The following is a 22590-nucleotide window of genomic DNA, read 5'->3' as shown; positions in this document are numbered from 1 at the left end:
TTCCTACCATACCAGCTTTGTTGATTCTGTGCTCTACTTCCAAATTTAACTTACTATCTTCACTAAAAATCGTGCCTAAGTAGCTGAAATGTTTTACTTGTAATATAGGTTCTCCATTCACAATGTGTTGATATTTTCAGTACTTCTGCTTACTTTCATTGTCTTGTTATTGCTGACCTTCATACCGTATTTATTACAACAGTTATTCATTTTAGTCAGAGAATCTTGCAGACATATAGCGGATTTATTTAGAAGTATAACATCATTAGCATAAAGTAAAGTTGAGCAGCTCTCAGATGTGAACTGTAGACTAAAATACACAAAGAGTATTGAAGAAAAAATGAAAGAGTTTGAGAACAAACCAAACCTTGGAGATTCAGTGGCAAGTCTTGAAGCAAACCCTGATTGATTCAGCCAGAGAGGCATGTGGTGAGGTTGTCTGCAAGCATAGAAAAATCAGAACTCCATGGTGGACACAGGAAGTTAAAGAGGCAGTGAAGGAAAAGAAGAAAGCATATCAAAAGTTTCTGGCAAATAAGTCAGTGTGTGCTCTTAGAGAATACAGAGAAAATGCAAGAATGCTAAACACTGTGTAAAACTAGCTAAACAGAAGTCATGGGAGGACTTTGGGAAGAACATAGAAAATAAATATCAAGAAGGTGGTAAGATATTCTGGAGGTTGTTGAAGAAGCTTAGACAGTGCTGTAAAAGGAGTTAGAGATGATAAAGGTGACATGAAAATGGGAGAAAAAGATATCCTTGAAGTATGGAGTATTTACTTTGGAAAATTGCTAAATGAAACAAGCAGTGATAGCACAGTGGTAAAAATCACTCAACAGGCATACAGGCAGGAATACATATCCATACTTGAAGTAGAAAAAGCCATCAAAGGCTTGAAATGTGGAAAGGCAGCAAGAGTAGATGATATTCGACCAGAAATGCTGAAATATGGTGGTATAAAAGTCTTATAGTGGCTGCACTGCATAGTTCAGAAAGCCTAGAGGTACGAATTCCTGATGATTGGAGTAGAGCTCTCATAGTACCCATATATAAAAAAGGGAAATAAAACAATGTGAGAATTAGAGGTATTTCCCTACTAAGTGTTCCTGGCAAGATTTATGCAAGTATACTTGAGAAATGGTTGAGAAGAATTGTTGAAGAAAAGCTTGATGAAGAACAAGCTGGATTCAGGTCAAATAGAGGCTGTCAGGATCAGATCTTTACTTTACTACAAATAGTTGAGAAAGCATGGGAATATAACAAAGATCTGTATTTAAGTTTTGTCGATCTGGAAAAGGCATATGACAAGGTGCCAAGATAGAAGCTATTCGAAACGCTACAGTTATATGGTGTCAATGGGGCATTATATGAAGCAGTACTTAGTCTTTATTTGAGTTGTATGTCAGCAGTTAGAATTGAAGGAAGTACAGGAAGATGGTTTAATGTGAAATCTGGTGTGAGACAAGGATGTACATTATCCCCTCTGTTATTCATTATTTATATTGAATAACAGAGGGGATAATGTACCTCCTTGTCTGACACTAGATTTAACATTAAACCATCTTGCTGTACTTCCTTCAGTTCTGACTGCTGATTTACAACTCAAATAAAGACCCCCCCACTGACACCATACAACTGCAGCGTTTTGAATAGCTTCTCTCTTGACACCTTGTCATATGCTTTTTCCAGAACTACATAACTTAAATACAGATCTTTGGTATATTCCCATGATTTCTCAACTATTTGTCGTAAAGTGAAAATCTGATCGTGACAGCCCCTATTTGTCCTGAATCCAGTTTGTTCTTCACCAAGCTTTTCTTCCACAGTCCTTCTGAACCGTTTCTCAAGTATACTTGCGTAAATTTTACCAGGAGTACTCAGTAGAGAAATACCTCTGTAATTCTCATATTCAGTTTTATTTCCCTTTTTATATATGAGTACTATGAGAGCTCTACTCCAATCATCCAGAATTTGTCCCTCTGTCCAGGCTTTCTGAACTATGCAGTGCAGCCACTGTAAGACTTTTATACCTCCATACTTGAATATTTCTGGTTGAATATCATCTACTCCAGCTGCCTTTCCACATTTCAGGCTTTTGATGGCTTTTTCTACTTCAAGTGTGGATATGTGTTCCTGAATGCATGCCTAATTAGTGTGTTTTTTACCAGTGTACTGTCACTGATTGTTTCATTTAGCAAAGTAAAATTTTTCGAAGTAAATACTCCATACTTCAAGGATATTGTTTTCTCCAGTTTTCATGTCACCTTTATCATCTCTAAATCCTTTTATAGCTCTCTTTCCTTCATTTCTGAGCTTCTTCAAGAACCTCCAGAATATCTTGCCATCTTCTTGATATTTATTTTCTATGTTCTTACCAGTCTTCCCATGACTTATATTCTTTAAGAGCACAAGCTGACTTATTTGACAGGAACTTTTGATATGCTTTCTTCTTTTCCTTCACTTCCTCTTTAACTTCGTGTGTCCACCATGGAGTTCTGATTTTTCTATCCTTGCAGACTTCACCACATCCCTCTATGGCTGAATCAATCAGTGTTTTCTTCAGGGCTTGCCATAGAATCTCCAAGGTTTGGTTCCTGTTCTCAAACTCTTTCATTTTTTCTTCAATAATCTTTGTGTATTTTAGTCTACAGTTCACATCTGAGAGCTGCTCAACTTTTATTCACTTTAAAACTTTCTTGCATGTTCTGTTCTTCTTTTCAATGTGAAATTCAATTTTATCCTGCTCAAGACTAAATGGTGATCACTTCCAATTTCAAATTCATATCAGCAATGACATAGTCAATGAGACTTTTCTTATTCCTTGCCTCTTCTCTCCATGTGAATTTGTGCACATTTTTATGTTGGAACATAGTGTTAGTATTAACTAGTCCATGTCCTGAGAAGAAATCGAACAGGTATTTGCCATTATTATTAGCTTTGCTCTTTTCTTCAAATTTTCCCAAAATATTTTTCTATGTCTCACAATCATTTCCTACTCTGCTATTTAGATCCCCAACAATGACCAACTTTTCATTTTTCATTGCTTTCTCTAAAGCCTCAAAAAAAATCCTCCACTTCTGCCTTAGTAGAACCTTCTGTGGGACCATTGGCACAAATAAGTCTCATTGTCCAGTTCCCCATTCTGATATTTGCCCACTTCACTCTACTTGAGATTGCCTGTCATTCAAGAAGATTAGCCTCGTATTTAATGTTGAATACCTATGGTTACTCCTTTTCCTTTGTCATTGCCTGAATATAACACTTTTTATTTTTTGCTCAGAAAGATCTCACGAGTTTTTGTCTTTTTTGTTTCAGTCACCCCTATTATGTCGATCTGGTACTTATCTAATTCCTCAGCTAGCTCCATTTCTTTGCCATTCAGACTTCTTATGTTGATAGTACTGATCTTGATCTCTGGTGATATTGAGTTGGGGTGTGTTTTTAGGATTTGTTCCAGTAGCTGACTCTTTGCTGTTCACCCTGGTTCCTTGGTGAAAACAATGGGGGTCTTGTTTAACCAGGCGATACCCCAGCTGGCATGAAATTCTGTCATGTTGTACCATCATTTAATATTGAGGTTTAAGCCAATAAGAATACAGTTTGGTTGGCTAAATCCCAAATTGCTAGCCCATCCTCGTTCATTCAGTATCCAGGTAGATGCCTAACAGGGTTCATCACGAGAAGGTGAGAATTGGATGTTAGGCCAGAAGCCGAAGCCGTGGTTGGTTCTCCGCATTCCTTTAAAGGCTATGTGGAGGTCTCCTCTCAGTCATACAGCTTTGACCATTAATGTCAAAAAGAGCTAAAATAAAAAATTACACCACCCATCAGTAAGGAAGGAATGAAATGTTGATGACAATTAAGAAATTGATTCATGTTAAGACTAAATCTAGATTAAAACTAGAGCTTTGGGGGGGGGGGGGGGGCTGGTGAGCAGGTACACAGATATCAGTGAGGCAGTTCATTGTAAGAATGTGCATAAAATGCCAAGTTAGTGTAATGTGCACAACATGCCAAGATGATATATTTAGTGGGATAAAATATGAAGGATAATGTGTTCAGCGAGGATAGAGAAAAAGGAATGGAGGGAGGAAGGAATATTATTGATGATAGCCAATGAATTCCAACCAAAGGGTGTTGAAGTTCAGCTGCAGGCCAGTGAAAATAACACATTTGAGGCCGTCTGGTGTGAGACAATGACCAGCAGAACAACATACATTTGGATGCTTCTATAGACCAGGGAATGGAAAGGATGATGGGAGATAGTATGCTTTGGCAAATAAGCTCAATGAGTGGAAGGCAGGTAATTATTATGTGGGATTTCAACTATGTGAACATAGATTGGAAGGAGGAGAGAAAACACAGGGAAATGAAACTTATGCAGTTACTAAGGAATAATTACCTGAAGCAGCATGTGATGGAATATACTAGTTGTTTGAGAGTGTTAGATCTAGCAATTGCATCAGAGAATTTGCCCGTAACCAATATGAATACATTGCTACCGACCTTTTTCAGTTAACTTAACTGAATTTTCAATTAATCGTGTGAAATTACAGGGCTGGATAATAAATTTAGTTTAATCATTTATCCACGTGTAAGCAAACAAAGTTTGCACCTGAAGTATCTTCAGGACTGAGGCAACTCGTGGTAAAGGTGGACCAAGCTCTCATCGCTACTTGTCTTAGTATCTCCCACAATGCAAAGCACATCTCCTTGCGGACATGTATAAATGCTGTGTCAATTCTCTCTGCTTAGACAACGTACTTCTGTACACAACACTAAATCGTCATATTCTGCCTCCATTTCTGTTACAAAAGAAAGAAACTTGCATTCTGTCAAGGCCCGATTTCTGCCCTTAATTAGATTTACACACTTCATTACAGTTTTCATAACATCCTCTATCTCCATAATTTTACCACACAGAGCCTCCTCATGTATAATGCAGTGCAATACAGGGCAATTGATTCCAGCCTTCTTTAGTAAGCCAACTAAGCCTGTTTGAGTACCATGCATTGATTTGGTGCCATCTGTCACAATAGCTGTGAGATTGTTGATGTCACCAGTACCATTTGCAACCTTCATAACTGCATCATAAATTTGACCTTTCACTGTGTTATGCAATGACTCTAATGCTAGTAGCTCTTCATTAATAACAAAGTCTTCGGAAACAGTTTGAATGAAAATTAGAAGTTGAGCTGTATCTGTTATGTCAGTTGATTCATCCAGAGCCATTGAGAAGTAAGCTAAATCTGTAATAACACTTTTTAATTTATTTAATATGTGAGAACCTATTTCCTCGACTCTTTTTGTTAGTTTGTTTTGATAGTGAGACTCTTTCAAACTCACTGGCAATTTTATCTTCCCCAAATGCATGTGCCATTTTCACAGAATAGTGTTTTAGAAATTCGCCATCAGATAATGATCTTTTTGCTTTTGCTATCTCTGCGCTTACAACAAACGATGCCAAGAGTGAGCTTTTTTTTTATTGATGTTGGTTTAGTAAAAATAGATTTCTGAGCACTAACCTTTCTCTTCAAATTACGTACAATTTTAGTACATACTTGTCCAACTTATTCTTGGTATTTAGTGGCATGGTGCTGTATGTAGTGGCGTTTGAGGTTATATTCCTTGTGCACAGACAATACTTGCAAACACACACACACACACAAGGCACTGTGGTTTGTTGTCGTTATTGTTTATAAACAGAAATTCATTTTCCCATTTCTCCTGAAATGATCTGTTTTCTTCACAGATCTTACGTTTCTTACTCATAGTACACAAAGGCTGAAGTAACTGACCCGGGGACACAAACTGCAACAATAACACTGTTAACTGTGAAACTGAATCTCTAAAACTGATCACTGTAACCAGAGCAGAGTAAGTGACTTTCAATGATGCGTTACTCTGGAGCGCATAGAAATCTACAACTCGCACATAGAAGCAGTAGATTTTATAAATTGAGTAATCTTTTTAAAGCAATTTTGATTAAGTGTTGAGAATATAAATTGTTTCTGTCATCAGAAATAATGAATATAACTACACCACTGTAGACATCCAACAATCAGAACATGTGGATTACTTCCATTTTCATCAAGGTGAAAAATCTAATCTTTGCAGAACACAAAGTTTCTGTTACACACGGGATCCTATGTGACAATGGAAAAATGCACATAGTACTTTCCAATTTGACACTTGAAAGAATGTTTTGTTGAAGCTCTTTGCAATCATCCCAATTATAATCAGAATGGTGGTGTAAAATTTTTAAATTCTGGGAAAGAATTTGGAAAAGACCAAATGCTCACCAGTAATCCAACATTCAATTGAAATGTGTGTCTGCAATGCTTAAAGAAATAGTGTTTGTGATATGATATATTCATTTATATATATTCAAGCAGAAAATCCACAGTCGAAACTAATAGCTAAATTGATAATACATATAATTTAGTGTAATTTTTATCCTGCTGCAGGCCGCACAATCATGTTACGGGCCGCATGTGGCCCATGGGCCTGCTGTTGGCCACCTGTGATGTAAAGTATGGTATTTACTGTACAAATATTGGACAGTGCATACCATGATGTTATGGACTCCCTTGATGAGTCCATGGAGTAGCTCATAATAATAATTAATCTCCTTTCCTTCCAATTTTTGATTCTCTAATATAGCTAATAGTTGTCTCCTGAGTTTGTCATAATTACCAGCCTTATAGTTCTATATACCTTACTCACAGACCCCATAATGGCTGGCCACCACTGTCCAGCCAATTTCTGTCACTTTCCCCAACTGGAGGTAGATATGACACCTCATTTATAATACCGGATGATCAAAATTATAGTATCCCTGTTTAAGGCCTTTTAGAGCACTGCTCAGTGATCTAAATGCTGTGAAGCTTTGTAGGAATACATTGTGCATCATACAAAAGCAATATCTGAGAAAAAAAAAGAAAGTAGTTCCCAAATTTACCAATGAGAGTGCTGTATGATGTACTGGATGTAGATGTAGTAATTCACCAACTCCTTGAGTGTTGACGCTAATTTCTTGGCTAGGTGATAATTAGGGCTGTCTATACCCTCGACTATCAGTCAGAGTGGTGCTTGGATAGTGCTTGGCATGATGTTAGGGACTCCCTCGATTTTGTTTATGAATCTAGAATTTGTTTGTGAATTTACTTTGTGAAGATACAGTCAAAAAATTACTTCCGCACTGCACTGATTCTCCGAGAATTTGTGGTCTACCGAAGATTCACAAACAAAACAAGCCACTCTGGCCGATAGTTGAGAGTATAGACAGCCCTAATTATCACCTAGCCAAGAAATTAGCATCAACACTCAAGTAGTTGGTAAGTCATTCCCCCTCCTATATTAAAAACACGCAACACTTTATAAACATAATCAAAGACATTACATTAGAAAAAGATAATTTATTAATAAGTTTTGATGTTTCTGCCCTCTTCACAAATGTGCCAATCAATGACACAATCCTTCTTTTATAGGACAAATTCCCTCCCGATATCACAGCGCTCTTTGTGCATGTACTACGTTCTGGCTATTTTGTGTAGCAAAGCACTTTCTACCTACAAAAAGAAGGCACAGCGATGGGCTCACCATTATCCCCCCTCATTGCTAACTTTTACATGGAATATTTTGAGCAATGTGCTCTAGATTCCTCTCCTTTAAAACACAAAGTCTGGCTTAGTTGCATTGACGATTTTTTCGCTATCTGGCCCCATGGCCGCCAGACATTAGACACTTTCCTCAGCCACCTAAACCAACACCCAAACGCATACAGTTCACAATTGAGATTGAAAATCAGAACACACTTCTGTTTCTAGATACACTTGTTACACGTTTTAAACCTGGTTTTACTCCATTTTTCCCAAGTAAGCAAACAGACAAAATGTCACGTTTGCACCTGCAATTGATGCAAGACTAGCTGATCCAACAGGTAGTGCAAGACCAAGGCAACTCATGGTAAAGGTGGAGCAAGCTCTGATCACTAATCTTAGTATTTACCCTTAATGCCAAAACACATCTCCAAGAAGGGGATGTATGATGTTTTGTATTAAACAGTCTTGCACTACCTGTGGGATCAGCTAGTCTTGCATCAACTGCAGGCGCAAACGTGACATTTTGTCTGTTTGCTTACTTGGGAAAAATGGAGTAAAACCAGGTTTAAAATTGCTTGGTATCTTTAACATAATTATACCCAAGTTAAAAATACTTTCTACATTTATATCTCCTCCTGAGATTTTTATTTAATAAGGTTATAACACCTTATGGTAACTTGTTTTCGTAAAATACTTACAAGCTCTGCATTACTAAATCTTGGTATTTCTAGCCTGGCTCCCACTGATGAGACCTCAATGGAGAACGAACCTCAAGTCAAGAAATTCTTTAGTCGATGGCGGGAAATTCACGAGATTAAAGCAATTGAGCATGCAGACTATAAAGGATGGAAAACAGGAGACGTCGAAATCCAGATTGAAATGAAAAAAGAAGTCCCCAACTTCGTTTTTTGGGGGGGGAACGAGGGTAATGATCAACTACCCGGGTGTGAAAAGAAGGTGCTTTAGCTGTAACTCAGAGGAACACCTTGGGGTGTTCCTCCATCAAAACATAAAATAGAAAGCTGTACGGAACCTTGTCTGAAGTGTGGGGATCTGACCCACAAAGTGAACACATGCCCAAACAGGACACTCTCAGAAGCAACTGGAGGGACCATAACACTGATTAGGGATACACCCATCGGGAAGCCTGAGACAGTAGCAAGGAGCGATTTTCCGGAGCTCGGCCAACAGGCTGAAAAGGGAGCATCAATGGAAAACACAACCTCCACAAAAACCCAAAAGATACCCAAGGCAAGCCGCCACACGAGGACAACATCGCCAGCATCAAAGTGGCAAACCATGAAACGCACAGGAAAGAGGAAGAAGTCACACCCAGCGCCCCAACAAATCGCACAAGAGAAATGGAATCAAAAGAAAAGAAAAAAGCGAAACAAAGCAGCCTGATGTCATCGGAGGACGAGACAGAGTATACCCATACTACAGGTCGACGTCAAACAACAGGCACAAAGCCCCTCAACAGTGACGTAACAATGCTAGAGAGCCTACCTCCAGTAAGGGATCAACCGGCAGAACCACAAGTCCACGAAATGGACTCTGAAGACGAAGGGGAGAGGGACTCCCCAAACAGGCTCGTCATTGACTCGGGTGCTGAAAGTGAAACCAGCACCGACGAGGAACCAGAACTGGCATGCATAGAACAACCAGCAGATAATGCCCCCCCCCCCCTCATACTAACGCCAACATGGAAGTTAAAATTGCAACCTTAAACACTAACGGACTACGCAACCCCTTTGCACAAAGCGCTGTCTGGAGGCTAATGTTAACACACAAAATCAATATCCTCCTGATACAAGAAACCCATTTCTATAAGCACTGGGACGTGGAGAACTTCTTGAGAAGCTATCCGGTCACCAGTTACTGGTGCTTCTGGGACGCTCACTCGCGAGGGGTGGGGATACTAATTTGCCCCCCCAATCGCAGGGGGGGGGTTCTTCAATGTCCAAAAAGACGCCACAGGACGCCTAGTAATGGTGGACTGGAAGTACGGTGGCCGTACCATCCGACTTGCTGCAGTTTACAACCTGAACAATCCATACCACAGAATTGGTCTCTTCTCTGACCTTGAAAACTATCTCCTGGGAGCAGAACACCTAATAGTTGCAGGAGACTGGAACTGTGTGGAAGACACACGTCTAGACAAAATCGGTGGGAATCCAAACACCGGAACTGCTGGCATTGCCGCTTTAAAACGATTCTGTATTAATTTTGATCTCGTCGATATCTGGAGGCGAAATAACCCCTCCAAAGTAGAAGCTACGTGGTGCTGCGGCCAGATAGCGACAAGACTAGACAGAGTGTATGTGTCCCAAAACTTGGAACAATATGTTCAGAGGATACATCACACCGCAGTGCACAACATGACAACTGACCACAAAATGGTCATACTCAAAATCATGCTCCCGGAGGTTATGGAAACATCCAGAGGGCCTTGGAGGCTTCCTCCCACCTTTCCCAGTCTTTTTAGTGACCAGCTACAGAACCTCTGTGACAGATGGACAAATACCAACTGGGACTGGGAAAACTGGCTGAGCTTCAAATGGCAGGCTAGGGAACTGTTCCAAACCGGACAAACGAACGGAGCAGAGTTCCCTGCAGACATCTTATCAGGCAAGTAGAAATAGGGCTGCAGCAAGAGCGGCAGAGTAGAGTCGAGGACCTCGATTTTCGAACGAGACTCTATCTCAGAAATTTGGAAACACCTTCCGCCGCATTCTACAACCAACAACGGGTGGCGGCTAATGACGAGAAAACGATTTACCAGATCGAAGAGAAGGGCCAGACTCTACACTCAACCCACGAAATACTCCGTCACTTTCATCAGCAGTATATCGGCATCTTCTCTGACCAGCAAGGCACAGATGACTTCAGTGAGTGGGATGCAACACGTTTTCCCGATCATCTCAGTGCCCTGCATGACAGGCCGATAACTGCAGCCGAAATATAGGCTACGTGCAAAACGATGAAAACAAAGAAGACCCCAGGGCCAGACGGACTGGGGATAGAATTCTATAGATCTATCTGGGAATTTGCAGTGGCAGCATTAATAAACATCTTTAATGAATTCCTCACTTCAGGAAACATCCCCAAGGAATTCATTAAGAGCTATACCATATTTATCCCCAAGAAAGACCGAGATCGGACTTTGTCGAATAACTGGCATCCAATCTCCTTAACCAATTTAGACTATAAGATCTTTGCAAAAATTATCTGCACACGCCTTAAGGGCGGTATCGAAAATATAATAACAAGCTCACAGGTCTACGGGATCCCCGGTAGATCTATGGAACTAAATCTCTTCTTGTTAAGAGACTTGATCAGACTGGCAAAGGAAAAAAAATACCCCCCACTTCTCTCCACCGACCTGGAGAAAGCGTTTGACAGCGTCAACCACAGGTACTTGCAGAACATCCTCCAAAAAACAGGTGTGGGCCCGAGACTTCGGCGTACAATTAAAAACATGTACACGGAAGCCACGACCCAACTATCTATTAATCGGTTTCTGACAGAACCAATCCACATAAAGAGAGGGGTTAGGCAAGGCTGCCCGCTAAGCCCCCTCCACTTCTCTTTAGTATTAGAACCCCTAATCAAAAGAATTGATAACACCCCCGCAATTAATGGATTGGACGATGTAGTGGCCACACTCAGAGATTCTGAGTCCATCTATATCTATCTGCACATGCTGCAAAAGTTCAGCATAGTCAGTGGTCTTCGCGTTAACGCACAAAAAACTAAAATCAAAAGTTTTGGAAATTTCCATAGCACTGGAATTCCCTACGGTTTAACGCTACAGACACAGCCCCTAACAACACTAGGCGTGCCTTTTTCAGACACCCTAGCACTACCAATCCAAAAATTGCAGGAGATAAGTAGGGACAGGATAAGGCTGTTCAAACCAACCTTTTTCTCCTTTTATGGCAGAGCAACAGTAATAAGTACAATCGTCACCCCAATGCTGATGCACACTGTCAACATCACAGGCATCACACTGTCACAAGAAAATAAATTATCAAAAGAACTCATTGATTTCTTCTGGAATGGGAGAAAACACGAAGTAAAGAAAGAATACCTACAACTCAAACAGGAAGAAAGGGGTTACACTCTGCCCGATCACAAAAGCTTGCTACAAACAAACACGTTCAAAACCGTACGGAAGGCCTTAAACTCCAACCACATTTCTGGCCTGCTAATTAGATACTTTATAGGACTTTTCCTCCCCCTCTTTGGGATCACGGACTATGCTGGACTCCGCTCAAGGGGGTTGCCCAAGTGGTACCGTACATTAGTTAAATCGATCACAACACTCAGAGACAGAGGAATAGCAATCCTCACACACAAACCCAAAGCAGTATACTGGGATTTCTTCCAACTTTCCAGGCGTGATACACCCAATCTCAGGACAAATAATGAAATTCTCTTCAGAAATATCAAAAACAGCTGGGGACAGCCTTTTCATCGGGATCTAGCCTGGAGAATAGCCTATGGGCGGCTCCCGGTGAAACAGGTGTAATCCCGGTATGTACCTAGCCTGTGCGACCCCTTCTGCGATGTCTGCCGGGACGTGGAAACGGTGGACCATTTCTTTTATTTTTGCCCACCAGCCCAATGCAACTTGCGGAGACTCAGCACAGCATTGGGAATCCCCATGCTGACAGTAGAAGAGGTCGTACGGCTACAATTCCCCCCACCAGTCCAAAAAACCCAAAAGTTCGCTATCTTCCTAATCAACGTGTTAAAATATCACATTTGGAAGGTACGGAAAAAATCCCACGTACGAGACGCAAATTTAATGTATGCAAGAATAAGGAAAGGTTTCTTTTTCTACCTACCCAAATTTCTTGCGCAAGAAAGGCACTTACTAGGAGATTTTAAATTTGTGAATCAATACTGCAAACCACCGACAATATGCTTTCTTATACAGGGATGCATCAAGCCCTGTATATCTCTTTAGAACCCACAACCCCCCCCCCCCCCTAGGAAAAAGAATAACCACTCTGTCTTCCTTAGCCACAAAGCTTTCGCTGGCACGGTTTCTTTTACTCCAAATAAGGGGGGTAGAGCTGAGAACCCGGGCTGTGAAGGCTTACAGCGAGGAGGTGCTGCTCCTCGCGAGCGGCATCTCCCGGGCCAGTCTCTACCCCATTCTAAGTCCCAATGGTACCAGGTCTATAAGTCCCTATTCATTTCAACTCACCGGACCTTAAGTCCTGTTATTTTATTATTTTAATTTTTTTAAATTTAAATAATAAAATTTATGTTTTAAATGTATTCAAAAAAAAAAAATCCTTTTTTTTATTTTATTTATTTATTTATTTTTTTTTTTTTTTTCACTCTGGACCCTAAGTTCGACCTCTATGATCAATTCATATATTTAGCCCGGACCATAAATCCTCAGTTTCTCAATAACAGCAGTAAAATTTAATTACCCGGAATACAAATAAGGATATTATATTTAGTAAATTATTAATTTGGATAAAATCATATGCAAACTCTAGACAAAAGTCTATGTTTAACATTTTGTTTTTCTGAACAGATAAATGGAGATTATGTGTTACAGACCAATTAGCCTAATATGGCTAAACAGATTGACTGAGGCCTCTTTTACCTCCTACTATCCTACTCTATCTTACATCATACTCCTCTCTTACTGTCTGCTGACCCTCAGCATGCTTTATTCTCCAGAGGCCAATGATGAGAGACATGAACTCCCATTCTACCTCAATAAAGGTCGAAACCGGTCTGGGTAGTGGCCCCTTGCCTTTAATACAAAACATCATACATCCCCTTCTTGGAGATGTGTTTTGGCATTAAGGGTAAATTCTAAGATTAGTGATCAGAGCTTGCTCCACCTTTACCACGAGTTGCCTTGGTCTTGCACTACCTGTGGGATCAGCTAGTCTTGCATCAATTGCAGGCGCAAACATGACATTTTGTCTGTTTGCTTACTTGGGAAAAATGGAGTAAAACCAGGTTTAAAATTGCTTGGTATCTTTAACATAATTATACCCAAGTTAAAAATACTTTCTACACTTGTTACACATTTTCCTTCTGGCAGTCTTTTCTTCACTGTTTAATGGAAACCGACATATACTGGCCAATGTATACACACAAACTCCTACTACCACCCACCACGAAAATTAGGTTTCATTAATATACTTAAAAACAGGGCTTTGAAGATTTGCTCCAATTAACAAGCACTTAAAGTTGAATTTAAAGTTATCAGCAATACTTTCTTAAAAAATGGCTACAGCCAAAATACTATCAAAAATTCTCTACAAGATCTCACTTAAAAACAAAGATAAACTAGACCACAATAAAACTGTAACCATTCCATACATTAAAGGGACATCAGATAAAATAAACAGAATACTAGAGAAATACAACCTTAAAGCCACTTTTAAACCTCCTGCAAAATTAAAGAGCTTACTCAACTCATCCAAAGACCCACTCCCTCTGCTGGTCCACCCTGGAGTATACCGTATTTATTGCACCTGTAATCTACCCTATATAGGGGAAACAGGATGCACAATTCCTATTAGACAAAAGGAACATAAATGACACATTACATATAATAACTATGGTGAAGCTTGCCTTGCTGATCATCCCCTGAACACTTTACATAGAATTGACTGGAAAAGCACTTATTGTTTACATTACACCAAAACATGGTATGAATGCAAATTTAAGGAAGCTTGTGAGATTCTTATCAACCACTCTCATCTTAACAATAATGATGGTCTAAAAAAAATCCCAAGGATATGGAAGGATATTCTACCCACTTAACCTTTCTCCCTAAAAGTTAACTATAAATAGATCCATAGATAATCAAAGGATCCTAAATCTAATATAATAATTATCATGTTAAATTAGGACATCATTGTTACTGTAAGAAAACTATCTATATGAAAGAATGTTTTTCTGATATTATCTTAAATAGAATATAGCTTTGATGTAGTTTTTTTTAAATTAATTAATTAATTTTTATTTTTTTTTCACTAGAGGTCATGTAGAATAACCGTTGATCAAATCATTGTCTCTTTATCATACTGTGTGAAATGTAATTCAGCTTGTCTCTGTATATATGTGTATATTCCATATGATGACCTTAATATGACGGTTGAAACGGTGGGAAATTAAAATAGTTATTTATAACACGGTTGTAGAGTCCATAATTTGTCGAAAATGAATGCTGATCACCAAGTAACACTAAAGGAAAGGATTCCACATATATTATTTCTTAAGCAAAGCTCTCACCTCACGAGTCATAACTGCAGGTCACTCTTGCGATTTTGAGGTATAATGGCCCCCTAATTTGTAAGGAGATTCTTAGATGCTATTACTAGATCCAGTATTGCACTTTGAATCCCTTCTCTCACATGCTGTTTAACACTTTTAGTCCTATCGATGTAAATATACATTGATCGCAACTGAACCCAGAATCCCATCAATGTATATTTACTTCGCTAAATTAAAAATTCTTAAAATAAAAATATATGCATGAAATTCGTTATCAGACTGTACTTAGTTAAATTTGAACCTTCAGCTTCATTATCCATGAGGATAGTTGACTTTTATCAATAAAAAAGGAATTTATATTAGTAAATCGTAACGCCTCCCCATCGGCTGCATCACGCACGATCGCACATGTTCATGTTTATATTATATTATATTGTGCTGTCATAACAGAACTCTGTCTGCTCCAATCTAAACAATATAAAAGGGATTCATGACTCTCTATTTGTGACCACCATGGACAGACCAGGACCCAGTGGTGCCTAAGCAGGGATGTAAAACGGTTCTTGAGTGAATGCGAATTAGAACAAATGCTCAAGGAAATACTCGATAACGAAGGGTCTGAATTAGATGATTGGGCAGACGGTAATCCAGAACAAGAGTAAGCAGATACCTCTAAAAATGTGAGCTCCGAGTCAAGCGACAGTGCCGCAGAACTTCGAACGAGGGAGTGACCAAATTGAAGGTTATCCAGCGAGCCGTGTTCGCGATCGCATGCGAGGTCGTAGCATTTCAAAAACTGAATGGCCTAATTCAATAATTTACCACTTGACTTTTGTGGCCAATAGTAGATAATTATAGTTATGTATATACTCCAATGTAAAATGATATTTTCATCATAATAATAACACACATAAATTTTATTTATAAGTTTCATTATTTATGTAAGATCTAAGCAATATTTTGACTGAATTTGTTGAATTTTGAATACTAAGAAGTAAATATAAATAGAAACTTATAAAAAATTAACTTTTTATTTTTTTCAAAAACCTTGATTTTTTGCAACCTGTTTCTGGAGCCCATACCACATGTTAAACTGAAATTTATGTTCCAATTAATTGTCAGAGGTGCTAACTAAAAGACAAAAAATAATTATTTGGATATATATTCCATAGAAATACTGCACAGCAATTTTTTAAATAGAGCTAAAAATGGTCAGGACACAGGGTTCTTTAAGTCCCAGTAGGTCTAGGACTCTCAGAGTGTTAAGGTGGTTATCTCTTTCTCCTGTTTTGCTTGCATTCTCTCAACCCCCCCCCCTCCCTGGTGAGAGAATGCAACTACATCTGTATCAGTACCAACTGTGTGTTTTGTTAAACCATTACCTGTATTATTACTCATACTACCATCAAAATTTTGGGATTTTTACTCTAGTTGGATTTAACTCATCTGAAGTCATTAGCATTAGTCCTGTGCTCTTCCTATCCTGTTTGTCCTTCCTAAATACAGCAGACTCATAATGTTCTGTTCCTGTAAGGATATCTTGTTTGAATTGTTCTTTTAGATCTCACTAATGCCATAATTCTTTTCTCCATATCTTCTTTTAATTGTTTTTTTAGATCTCACTAATGCCAATAATTCTTTTCTTTCTCCTTTACTCTTTCCAATACTCTGAATTAATTGTCTTTAATTCCTGATGCTCCATGCATTATTGAACAAGGGTATTGTGGACAGTTTATAAAAACTTATCCACTTCACCAAATTAATACTTTCTCATTAACATTTTCAGTGCAAACAATTACATTATAGAGATTTAATAACAAGCGAAATAGAATAGAACATTTCAAGTAAAATGTGCAACGATAAAGTTCTTATATGACATGCATGATCACATTAAGGACCATTTATTTGCATGGCAAAAATTTTGCAAAATATTTCAAAATTATGCAGAATGATAACACTTCCTGGATGAATGGAATGTATTAAAATATTCCCCATGATTTCACGTGTTTTAAATTAGACTATTTGAATAGGTAAAATGAGTAAAAAACGCATTTGTAGTATTATAAAATAATTACCGAGAAGAATTGTGGAAGAAAAGCTTGGTTAAGAACAAGCTGGATTCAGGCCTAATAGAGATTTTCAGGATCAGATCTTCACTTTATGACAAATAGTCAAGAAATCATGGGAATATAACAAAGATCTATATTTAAGTTTTGTCGATCTGGAAAAGGCATATGACAAGATGCCAAGAGAGAAGCTATTCAATACACTAGAGTTATATGGTGTCAGTGAGGCATTATATCAAGCAGTACGTAATCTTCATTTGAGTTGTAAATCAGCAGTTAGGATTGAAGGAAGTACAGAAAGATGATTTAATGTTAAATCTGGTGCAAGACAAGGATGTACATTATCTATATGGATCATATTATGAAGGGAAGTGGTATTAAACCTGATATCAAAATTGGAAATGCTAATGTCAGCTCTTTGCTTTATGCAGAGGATGTTATACTTCTAAATAAATCTGCTACAAGTCTGCAAGATTCCCTGACTAAATTGAATAACTGTGTAATAGATATGGTATGAAGATCAGCAATAAAAAGACAAAGACAATGAAAATAGGCAGAATCGTTGAAAATGTCAACTGCATTGTGAACGGAGAACCTGTGGAACAAGTAAAATATTTCAGCTACTTAGGCACGATTTTTAGTGAAAATGGTAAATTAAATATGGAAATAGACAACAGAATCAACAAAGTTGGTATGGTAGGAAGTCAATTAAATACATTCATATGGAAGAAGAGAGAAATTAGTCAGAACACTAAATTAGCTGTATACAAGACAGTGTTAACCCAGTTTTAACTTATGGATCTGAGAGCTGGATCAGAAGTAAAACACTTGACCAAAGACTAGAGAACCATAGATATGAGAGTCCTGAGAAAGATTAGAGGCATGAACAGATGGCATCAATGGCAATATCATATTAAAAATGAGGATATTAGGAAAGAACCTGACATTGTCAGAATCCAGGAATGCGTTAGCAGAGCTAATCTCAAGTGGTATGGTCACTTAAACAGAATGGGCAAGGAAAGATTAGCAAAACAAGTGTTCTCTGCCAGGTTGGCAGGAAAAAGATCCAGACCAAGATATAGGTGGATTGATATGGTAAAAAGTGCCTTAGAAGAGAGAAATATAGGATCTGATAATGTTGGAGTCTTGACAGGTAACAGACTGATTTGGAGGAAAATTGTAGATAGGAAGTTAGTAATGAAGTAAATTTTTCATGGAGTACTATCATATCCTGTACACCCCTTGATGATACATGGCAGGAATTTGATGATGATGATAAATAATTACTCCCTATAGTTAAATGAAATTTAAGTCTAGTGATTGGGCTTATACTTGAACTGTTCATACACTGATAATTTTAATAAGGATATTTCAACATAGAATATACATATTAATTAGAGTAATTTAATTAATATGAGTTACCAAAAAATCAAGAAATAAAATGTATAATTTCATCCATTTGTGGATGGCATCGATTCATACATACAAATTAGTCAGAGACTTAGCCTGAATTCTCTCCCAGTATGCTGACAATACCTCTTTTTTATACATAAAAATTCTGCCCTCCCCCACTAACTATTTCATGGAGATCTTTAAAGAGAAAGCCCTGAACTCTATTCCACACATACCTACTGTTTGGCTGTGCTCTATTAGATGCTGGGTTCTCCATTTGGCTACATGGCTCAGATGCACTTAACATTTTTCTAACACAAATAAACAACCAGCATCCCCTTTGAAATACAACAATTTTCTCTTCCTAGATAATCTTGATTACATGTCAACCTAGCTTTCCCCACCACACGCATAGATTAAGATACATTCAATAACAGTCATACTACCCCCATTTCCCTTCCAATATGGGATTATAAAACAAGTTTATAAAAACTTCACATCAGAGTAAAATTGATTAGTTCCAATGATTATGTCCTTACTAACTAGCTTGACCACATTCGCAACATCCCAATGGCTACAATACCCATAAAATCCAAAAACTATTAAAACTCCAAATCACAATTCTCCCTTCAAAACATAGACTTCACCAAAGCTCTTACTATCTCAGATACCCAGAGAATGTCTGAGAAACTAGCAGAAATCTTTAAAAAATATAATCTCTGTGAGTATTTCCAGGTACCTTGCAGTTATAAGCTTTTACTGTGGCCAAATAGGCAGAACCCCCAATTTCAGAATCACCAAGCACAAGGACAATATCTGGTTCTGCTATTACAGCCTCTCAGAACTTACAGACCATGCTTTGGATAACTACCACAGAATACTCTGGAAAATCCTTGCAAAGCTTTGTGAATAGGAGGAAGAGGAGGGGATATGATTGAGACTTATAAGCTAGTCAGGGTTATCATTGACATAGAAGAGATTTTTCATAGAATGATGGGGGAGGTAGAACAAGAGACCATCGCTAGAAACTGTGTAAAGAAGGTGTGAGGAGTAGGTTCTTTGCATGAAGTGTGGTTGGTGAGTGGAATGCATCGCCACTCACCAATCGAATGCAAACAAATTTGATTATATATTTTTTTGTATCTAAATACTGCATTGCTTAATTTAATTTTTGTACATACATATTATTTTCTAATTTATCTCATCATCATCATCAAATTCCTGACATTTATTACCCCCAAGGGGTGTACAGGATATGATAGTACTACATGAAAAATTTACATCATTACTGACTTCCTACCTACAATTTTCTGCCAAATCAATCTTTTACCTGTCAAAGCTACAACATTGTCAGATCTTATATTTATATATCTATCTTCTAAGGCACTTTTTACCATATCAATCCACCTAAATCTTGGTCTTCCTCTGGGTCTTTTTCTTGCCAACCTGGCAGAGAACACTTGTTTGGCTAATCTTTCCATGCCCATTCTGTTTAAGTGACCATACCACTTGACATTAGCTCTGCTAACACATTCCTGGATACTATCGATGTCAAGTTCTTTCCTAATATCCTCGTTCTTAATATGATATTGACATTCATGCCATTGTTCATGCCCCTAATCTTTCTCAGGACTCTCATATCTGCGGCCTCTAGTCTTTGATCAAGTGTTTTACTTCTGACCCAGCCCTCAGATCCATAAGTTAAAATTGGTTTGAACACGGTCTTGTATACAGCTAATTTAGTGTTTTGACTAATTTCTCTCTTATTCCATAACAATTTATTCAGTTGACTTCCTACCATACCAGCTTTGTTGATTCTATTATCTATTTCCGTATTTAATTTACTATCTTCACTAAAAATCGTGCCTAAGTAGCTGAAATGTTTTACTTGTTCTATAGGTTCTCCATTCACAATGCAGAAGTACTGATATTTTCAGTACTACTTCTGCCTAATTTCATTATCTTTGTCTTGTTATTGCTGACCTTCATACCATATCTATCAGGAATACTCCATACTTCAAGATATCCTTGAACCATGGAGTAATTACTTCGAAAAATTGCTAAATGAAACTAGCAGTGATGACAGCACAGTGATAAAAAAACACTGACCAGGCATGCAATCGGGAATACATATCCATGCTTGGAGTAAAAAAAGCCATCAAAAGTCTGAAATCTGGAAAGGCAGCTAGAGTAGATGACATCACACTAGAAATGCTCAAGTATGGAGGTATAAAAGTTTTACAGTGGCTGCATAGTTCAGAAGTCCTGGACAGAAGGACGAATTCCAGATGATTGGAGTAGAGCTCTCATAGTACCCATATATAAAAAGGGAAATAAAACTAATTGTGATAATTACAGAGGTATTTTCCTACTGAGTGTTCGTGGTAAGATTTATGCCATTATACTTGAGAAACGGTTGAGAAGGATTGTGGAAGAGAAGCTTGGTGAGGAACAAGCTGGATTGAGACCAAATAGAGGCTGTCAGGATCAAATATTCACTTTACGACAAATAGTTGAAAAGTCATGGGAATATAGTGCCTCCATAGTGCAATTGGAAAACGACGGTATATTGCGCCGTTCGATTGGAATAGACCCAAGTTCAATTCTCGTCACGATGGGAGGAATCTTTATCCGGATGATTTCAATCGAAAGTGAGTTAGCCGATCTCATATGGAGGTAGCAGGATTTTTTCTCCCGGAAACTCGGGTTTTTCATCTCACATACAGACAAATCGGCCCTTCAGAACACACGCAATTTACAGACAAAAAATACTAGTTGTAATGGTGGAAGTGTGCGGTAGATGGTGTTGTTGGAGATGATTTGTAGAGGTTCGGTGTAGTGGTTGAGACAGTTGTAGGTGTTCTCCTGCAATGAGTCTTCGGACTCCTTGGAGGTATTAGGAATAATAATAATAATAACAGAGATCTGTATTTAAGTTTTGTAGATCTGAAAAAGCATATGACAAGGTGTCAAGAGAGAAGCTATTCAAAACACTACAGTTGTATGGTGTCAGTGGATCATTATATCAAGCAATACTTAGTATTTATTTGAGTTGTAAGTCAGCAGTTAGAATTGAAGGAAGTACAGGGAGGTGGTTTAATGTTAAATCTGGTGTCAGACAAGGATGTACATTATCACCTCTGTTATTCATTATCTATATAGATTACATTATGAAGGAAAGTGGTATGAAACCTGATATCAAAATTGGAGATGTTAATGTCAGCTCCTTGCTTTCTGCAGATGATGTTATACTTTTAAATAAATCCGCTACAAGCCTGCAAGATTCCCTGACTAAATCTTGCCAACCAGCCATACTTTCCCCATCCCCTCACTGAACCATTGATTCCTTTCTTGCCTGCACTCTCTCTCTTCTAACACTCTCCTTGTTCTTTTTCTTTAACTTTTAACTGCCTTCCTCCCTTTCCCTAGTTTTCTCTTTCTCTCACCTACTGTCATTCTTATAACTTTCTTTCACTTCTATCCTTGTTTTTGTTTGGTTCACATCAGTTAGCCTTTCATGCCTCATAATCTCTGTCTCTCTCTCTCTCTCTCTCTCTCCACTCCTGAACTCATTTTTCAGACTTTCCACTTTCTCCTTGAGTACCATAATCTGTTACTCTAAGCATCCTGCCCTCACTTGAAATTCACTCACACCGTTGATACTATCCACTGGAACTCCTGAATCTCTATTCACATTATCTAATGTGAAATCCATCATCACATCATGCTCACCATCTTCCTTATTGATCATGTGACTCATAGCTTTCTGCTGGCATTCACTCATATATATTGCACCACACCACTACCAGTGCCAAGAAAACCAGTGACACTGATATCAAAATCAACATCTCTTCCTACTGTGCACATTTCATGTAGTTCACCTCAACTACTGCAACCAAATTATGCATTATGCTGTAAGAAGGACAGAACATGTCAGGTTTGATGTCTCCTTCCAAAGATGATTTAAATTTGGAATTTCCTTCCTCCCCTTTACAGTCTGCTCTGGCTCAAGATTTCCTTGCCTATCCTTATTGTTGTCTTCAGATGACTGTGCTGACCTCTTTTATTATTCTTTCTCAAAGTTGATTTCATACAGTCTAATGACCCACGTAGTTAGATTATCTAACTTGAAGACTTCAGTATTCATAATTCAAACTTTCTCCCCCCCTCCCCCCACCTTCTTTAACTTTAATTCACAGATCAAGCTGGAAAGTGAAGCTGGTCTAACACAGGGTCAACTACATACCAGAATACCAGATAATCCTTATACT

The 22590-nt window shown here is 38.2% G+C and overlaps 1 protein-coding gene across 1 annotated transcript in view; it reads left to right on the top strand.

The window, feature by feature from the left end:
- Positions 1–22590, top strand: part of Megf8 (multiple EGF like domains 8) — a 752012-nt gene that overhangs the window by 488200 nt on the left and 241222 nt on the right. The gene's annotated exons all lie outside the window — the stretch shown is intronic.

Source organism: Typopeltis vanoorti, chromosome 1 (assembly GCF_054136105.1).
Source record: "Typopeltis vanoorti isolate ZY-2024b chromosome 1, IOZ_Tvanoo_1.0, whole genome shotgun sequence".
NCBI lineage: Eukaryota > Metazoa > Arthropoda > Arachnida > Uropygi > Thelyphonidae > Typopeltis > Typopeltis vanoorti.
This window is presented reverse-complemented; position numbering and strand designations above follow the sequence as displayed.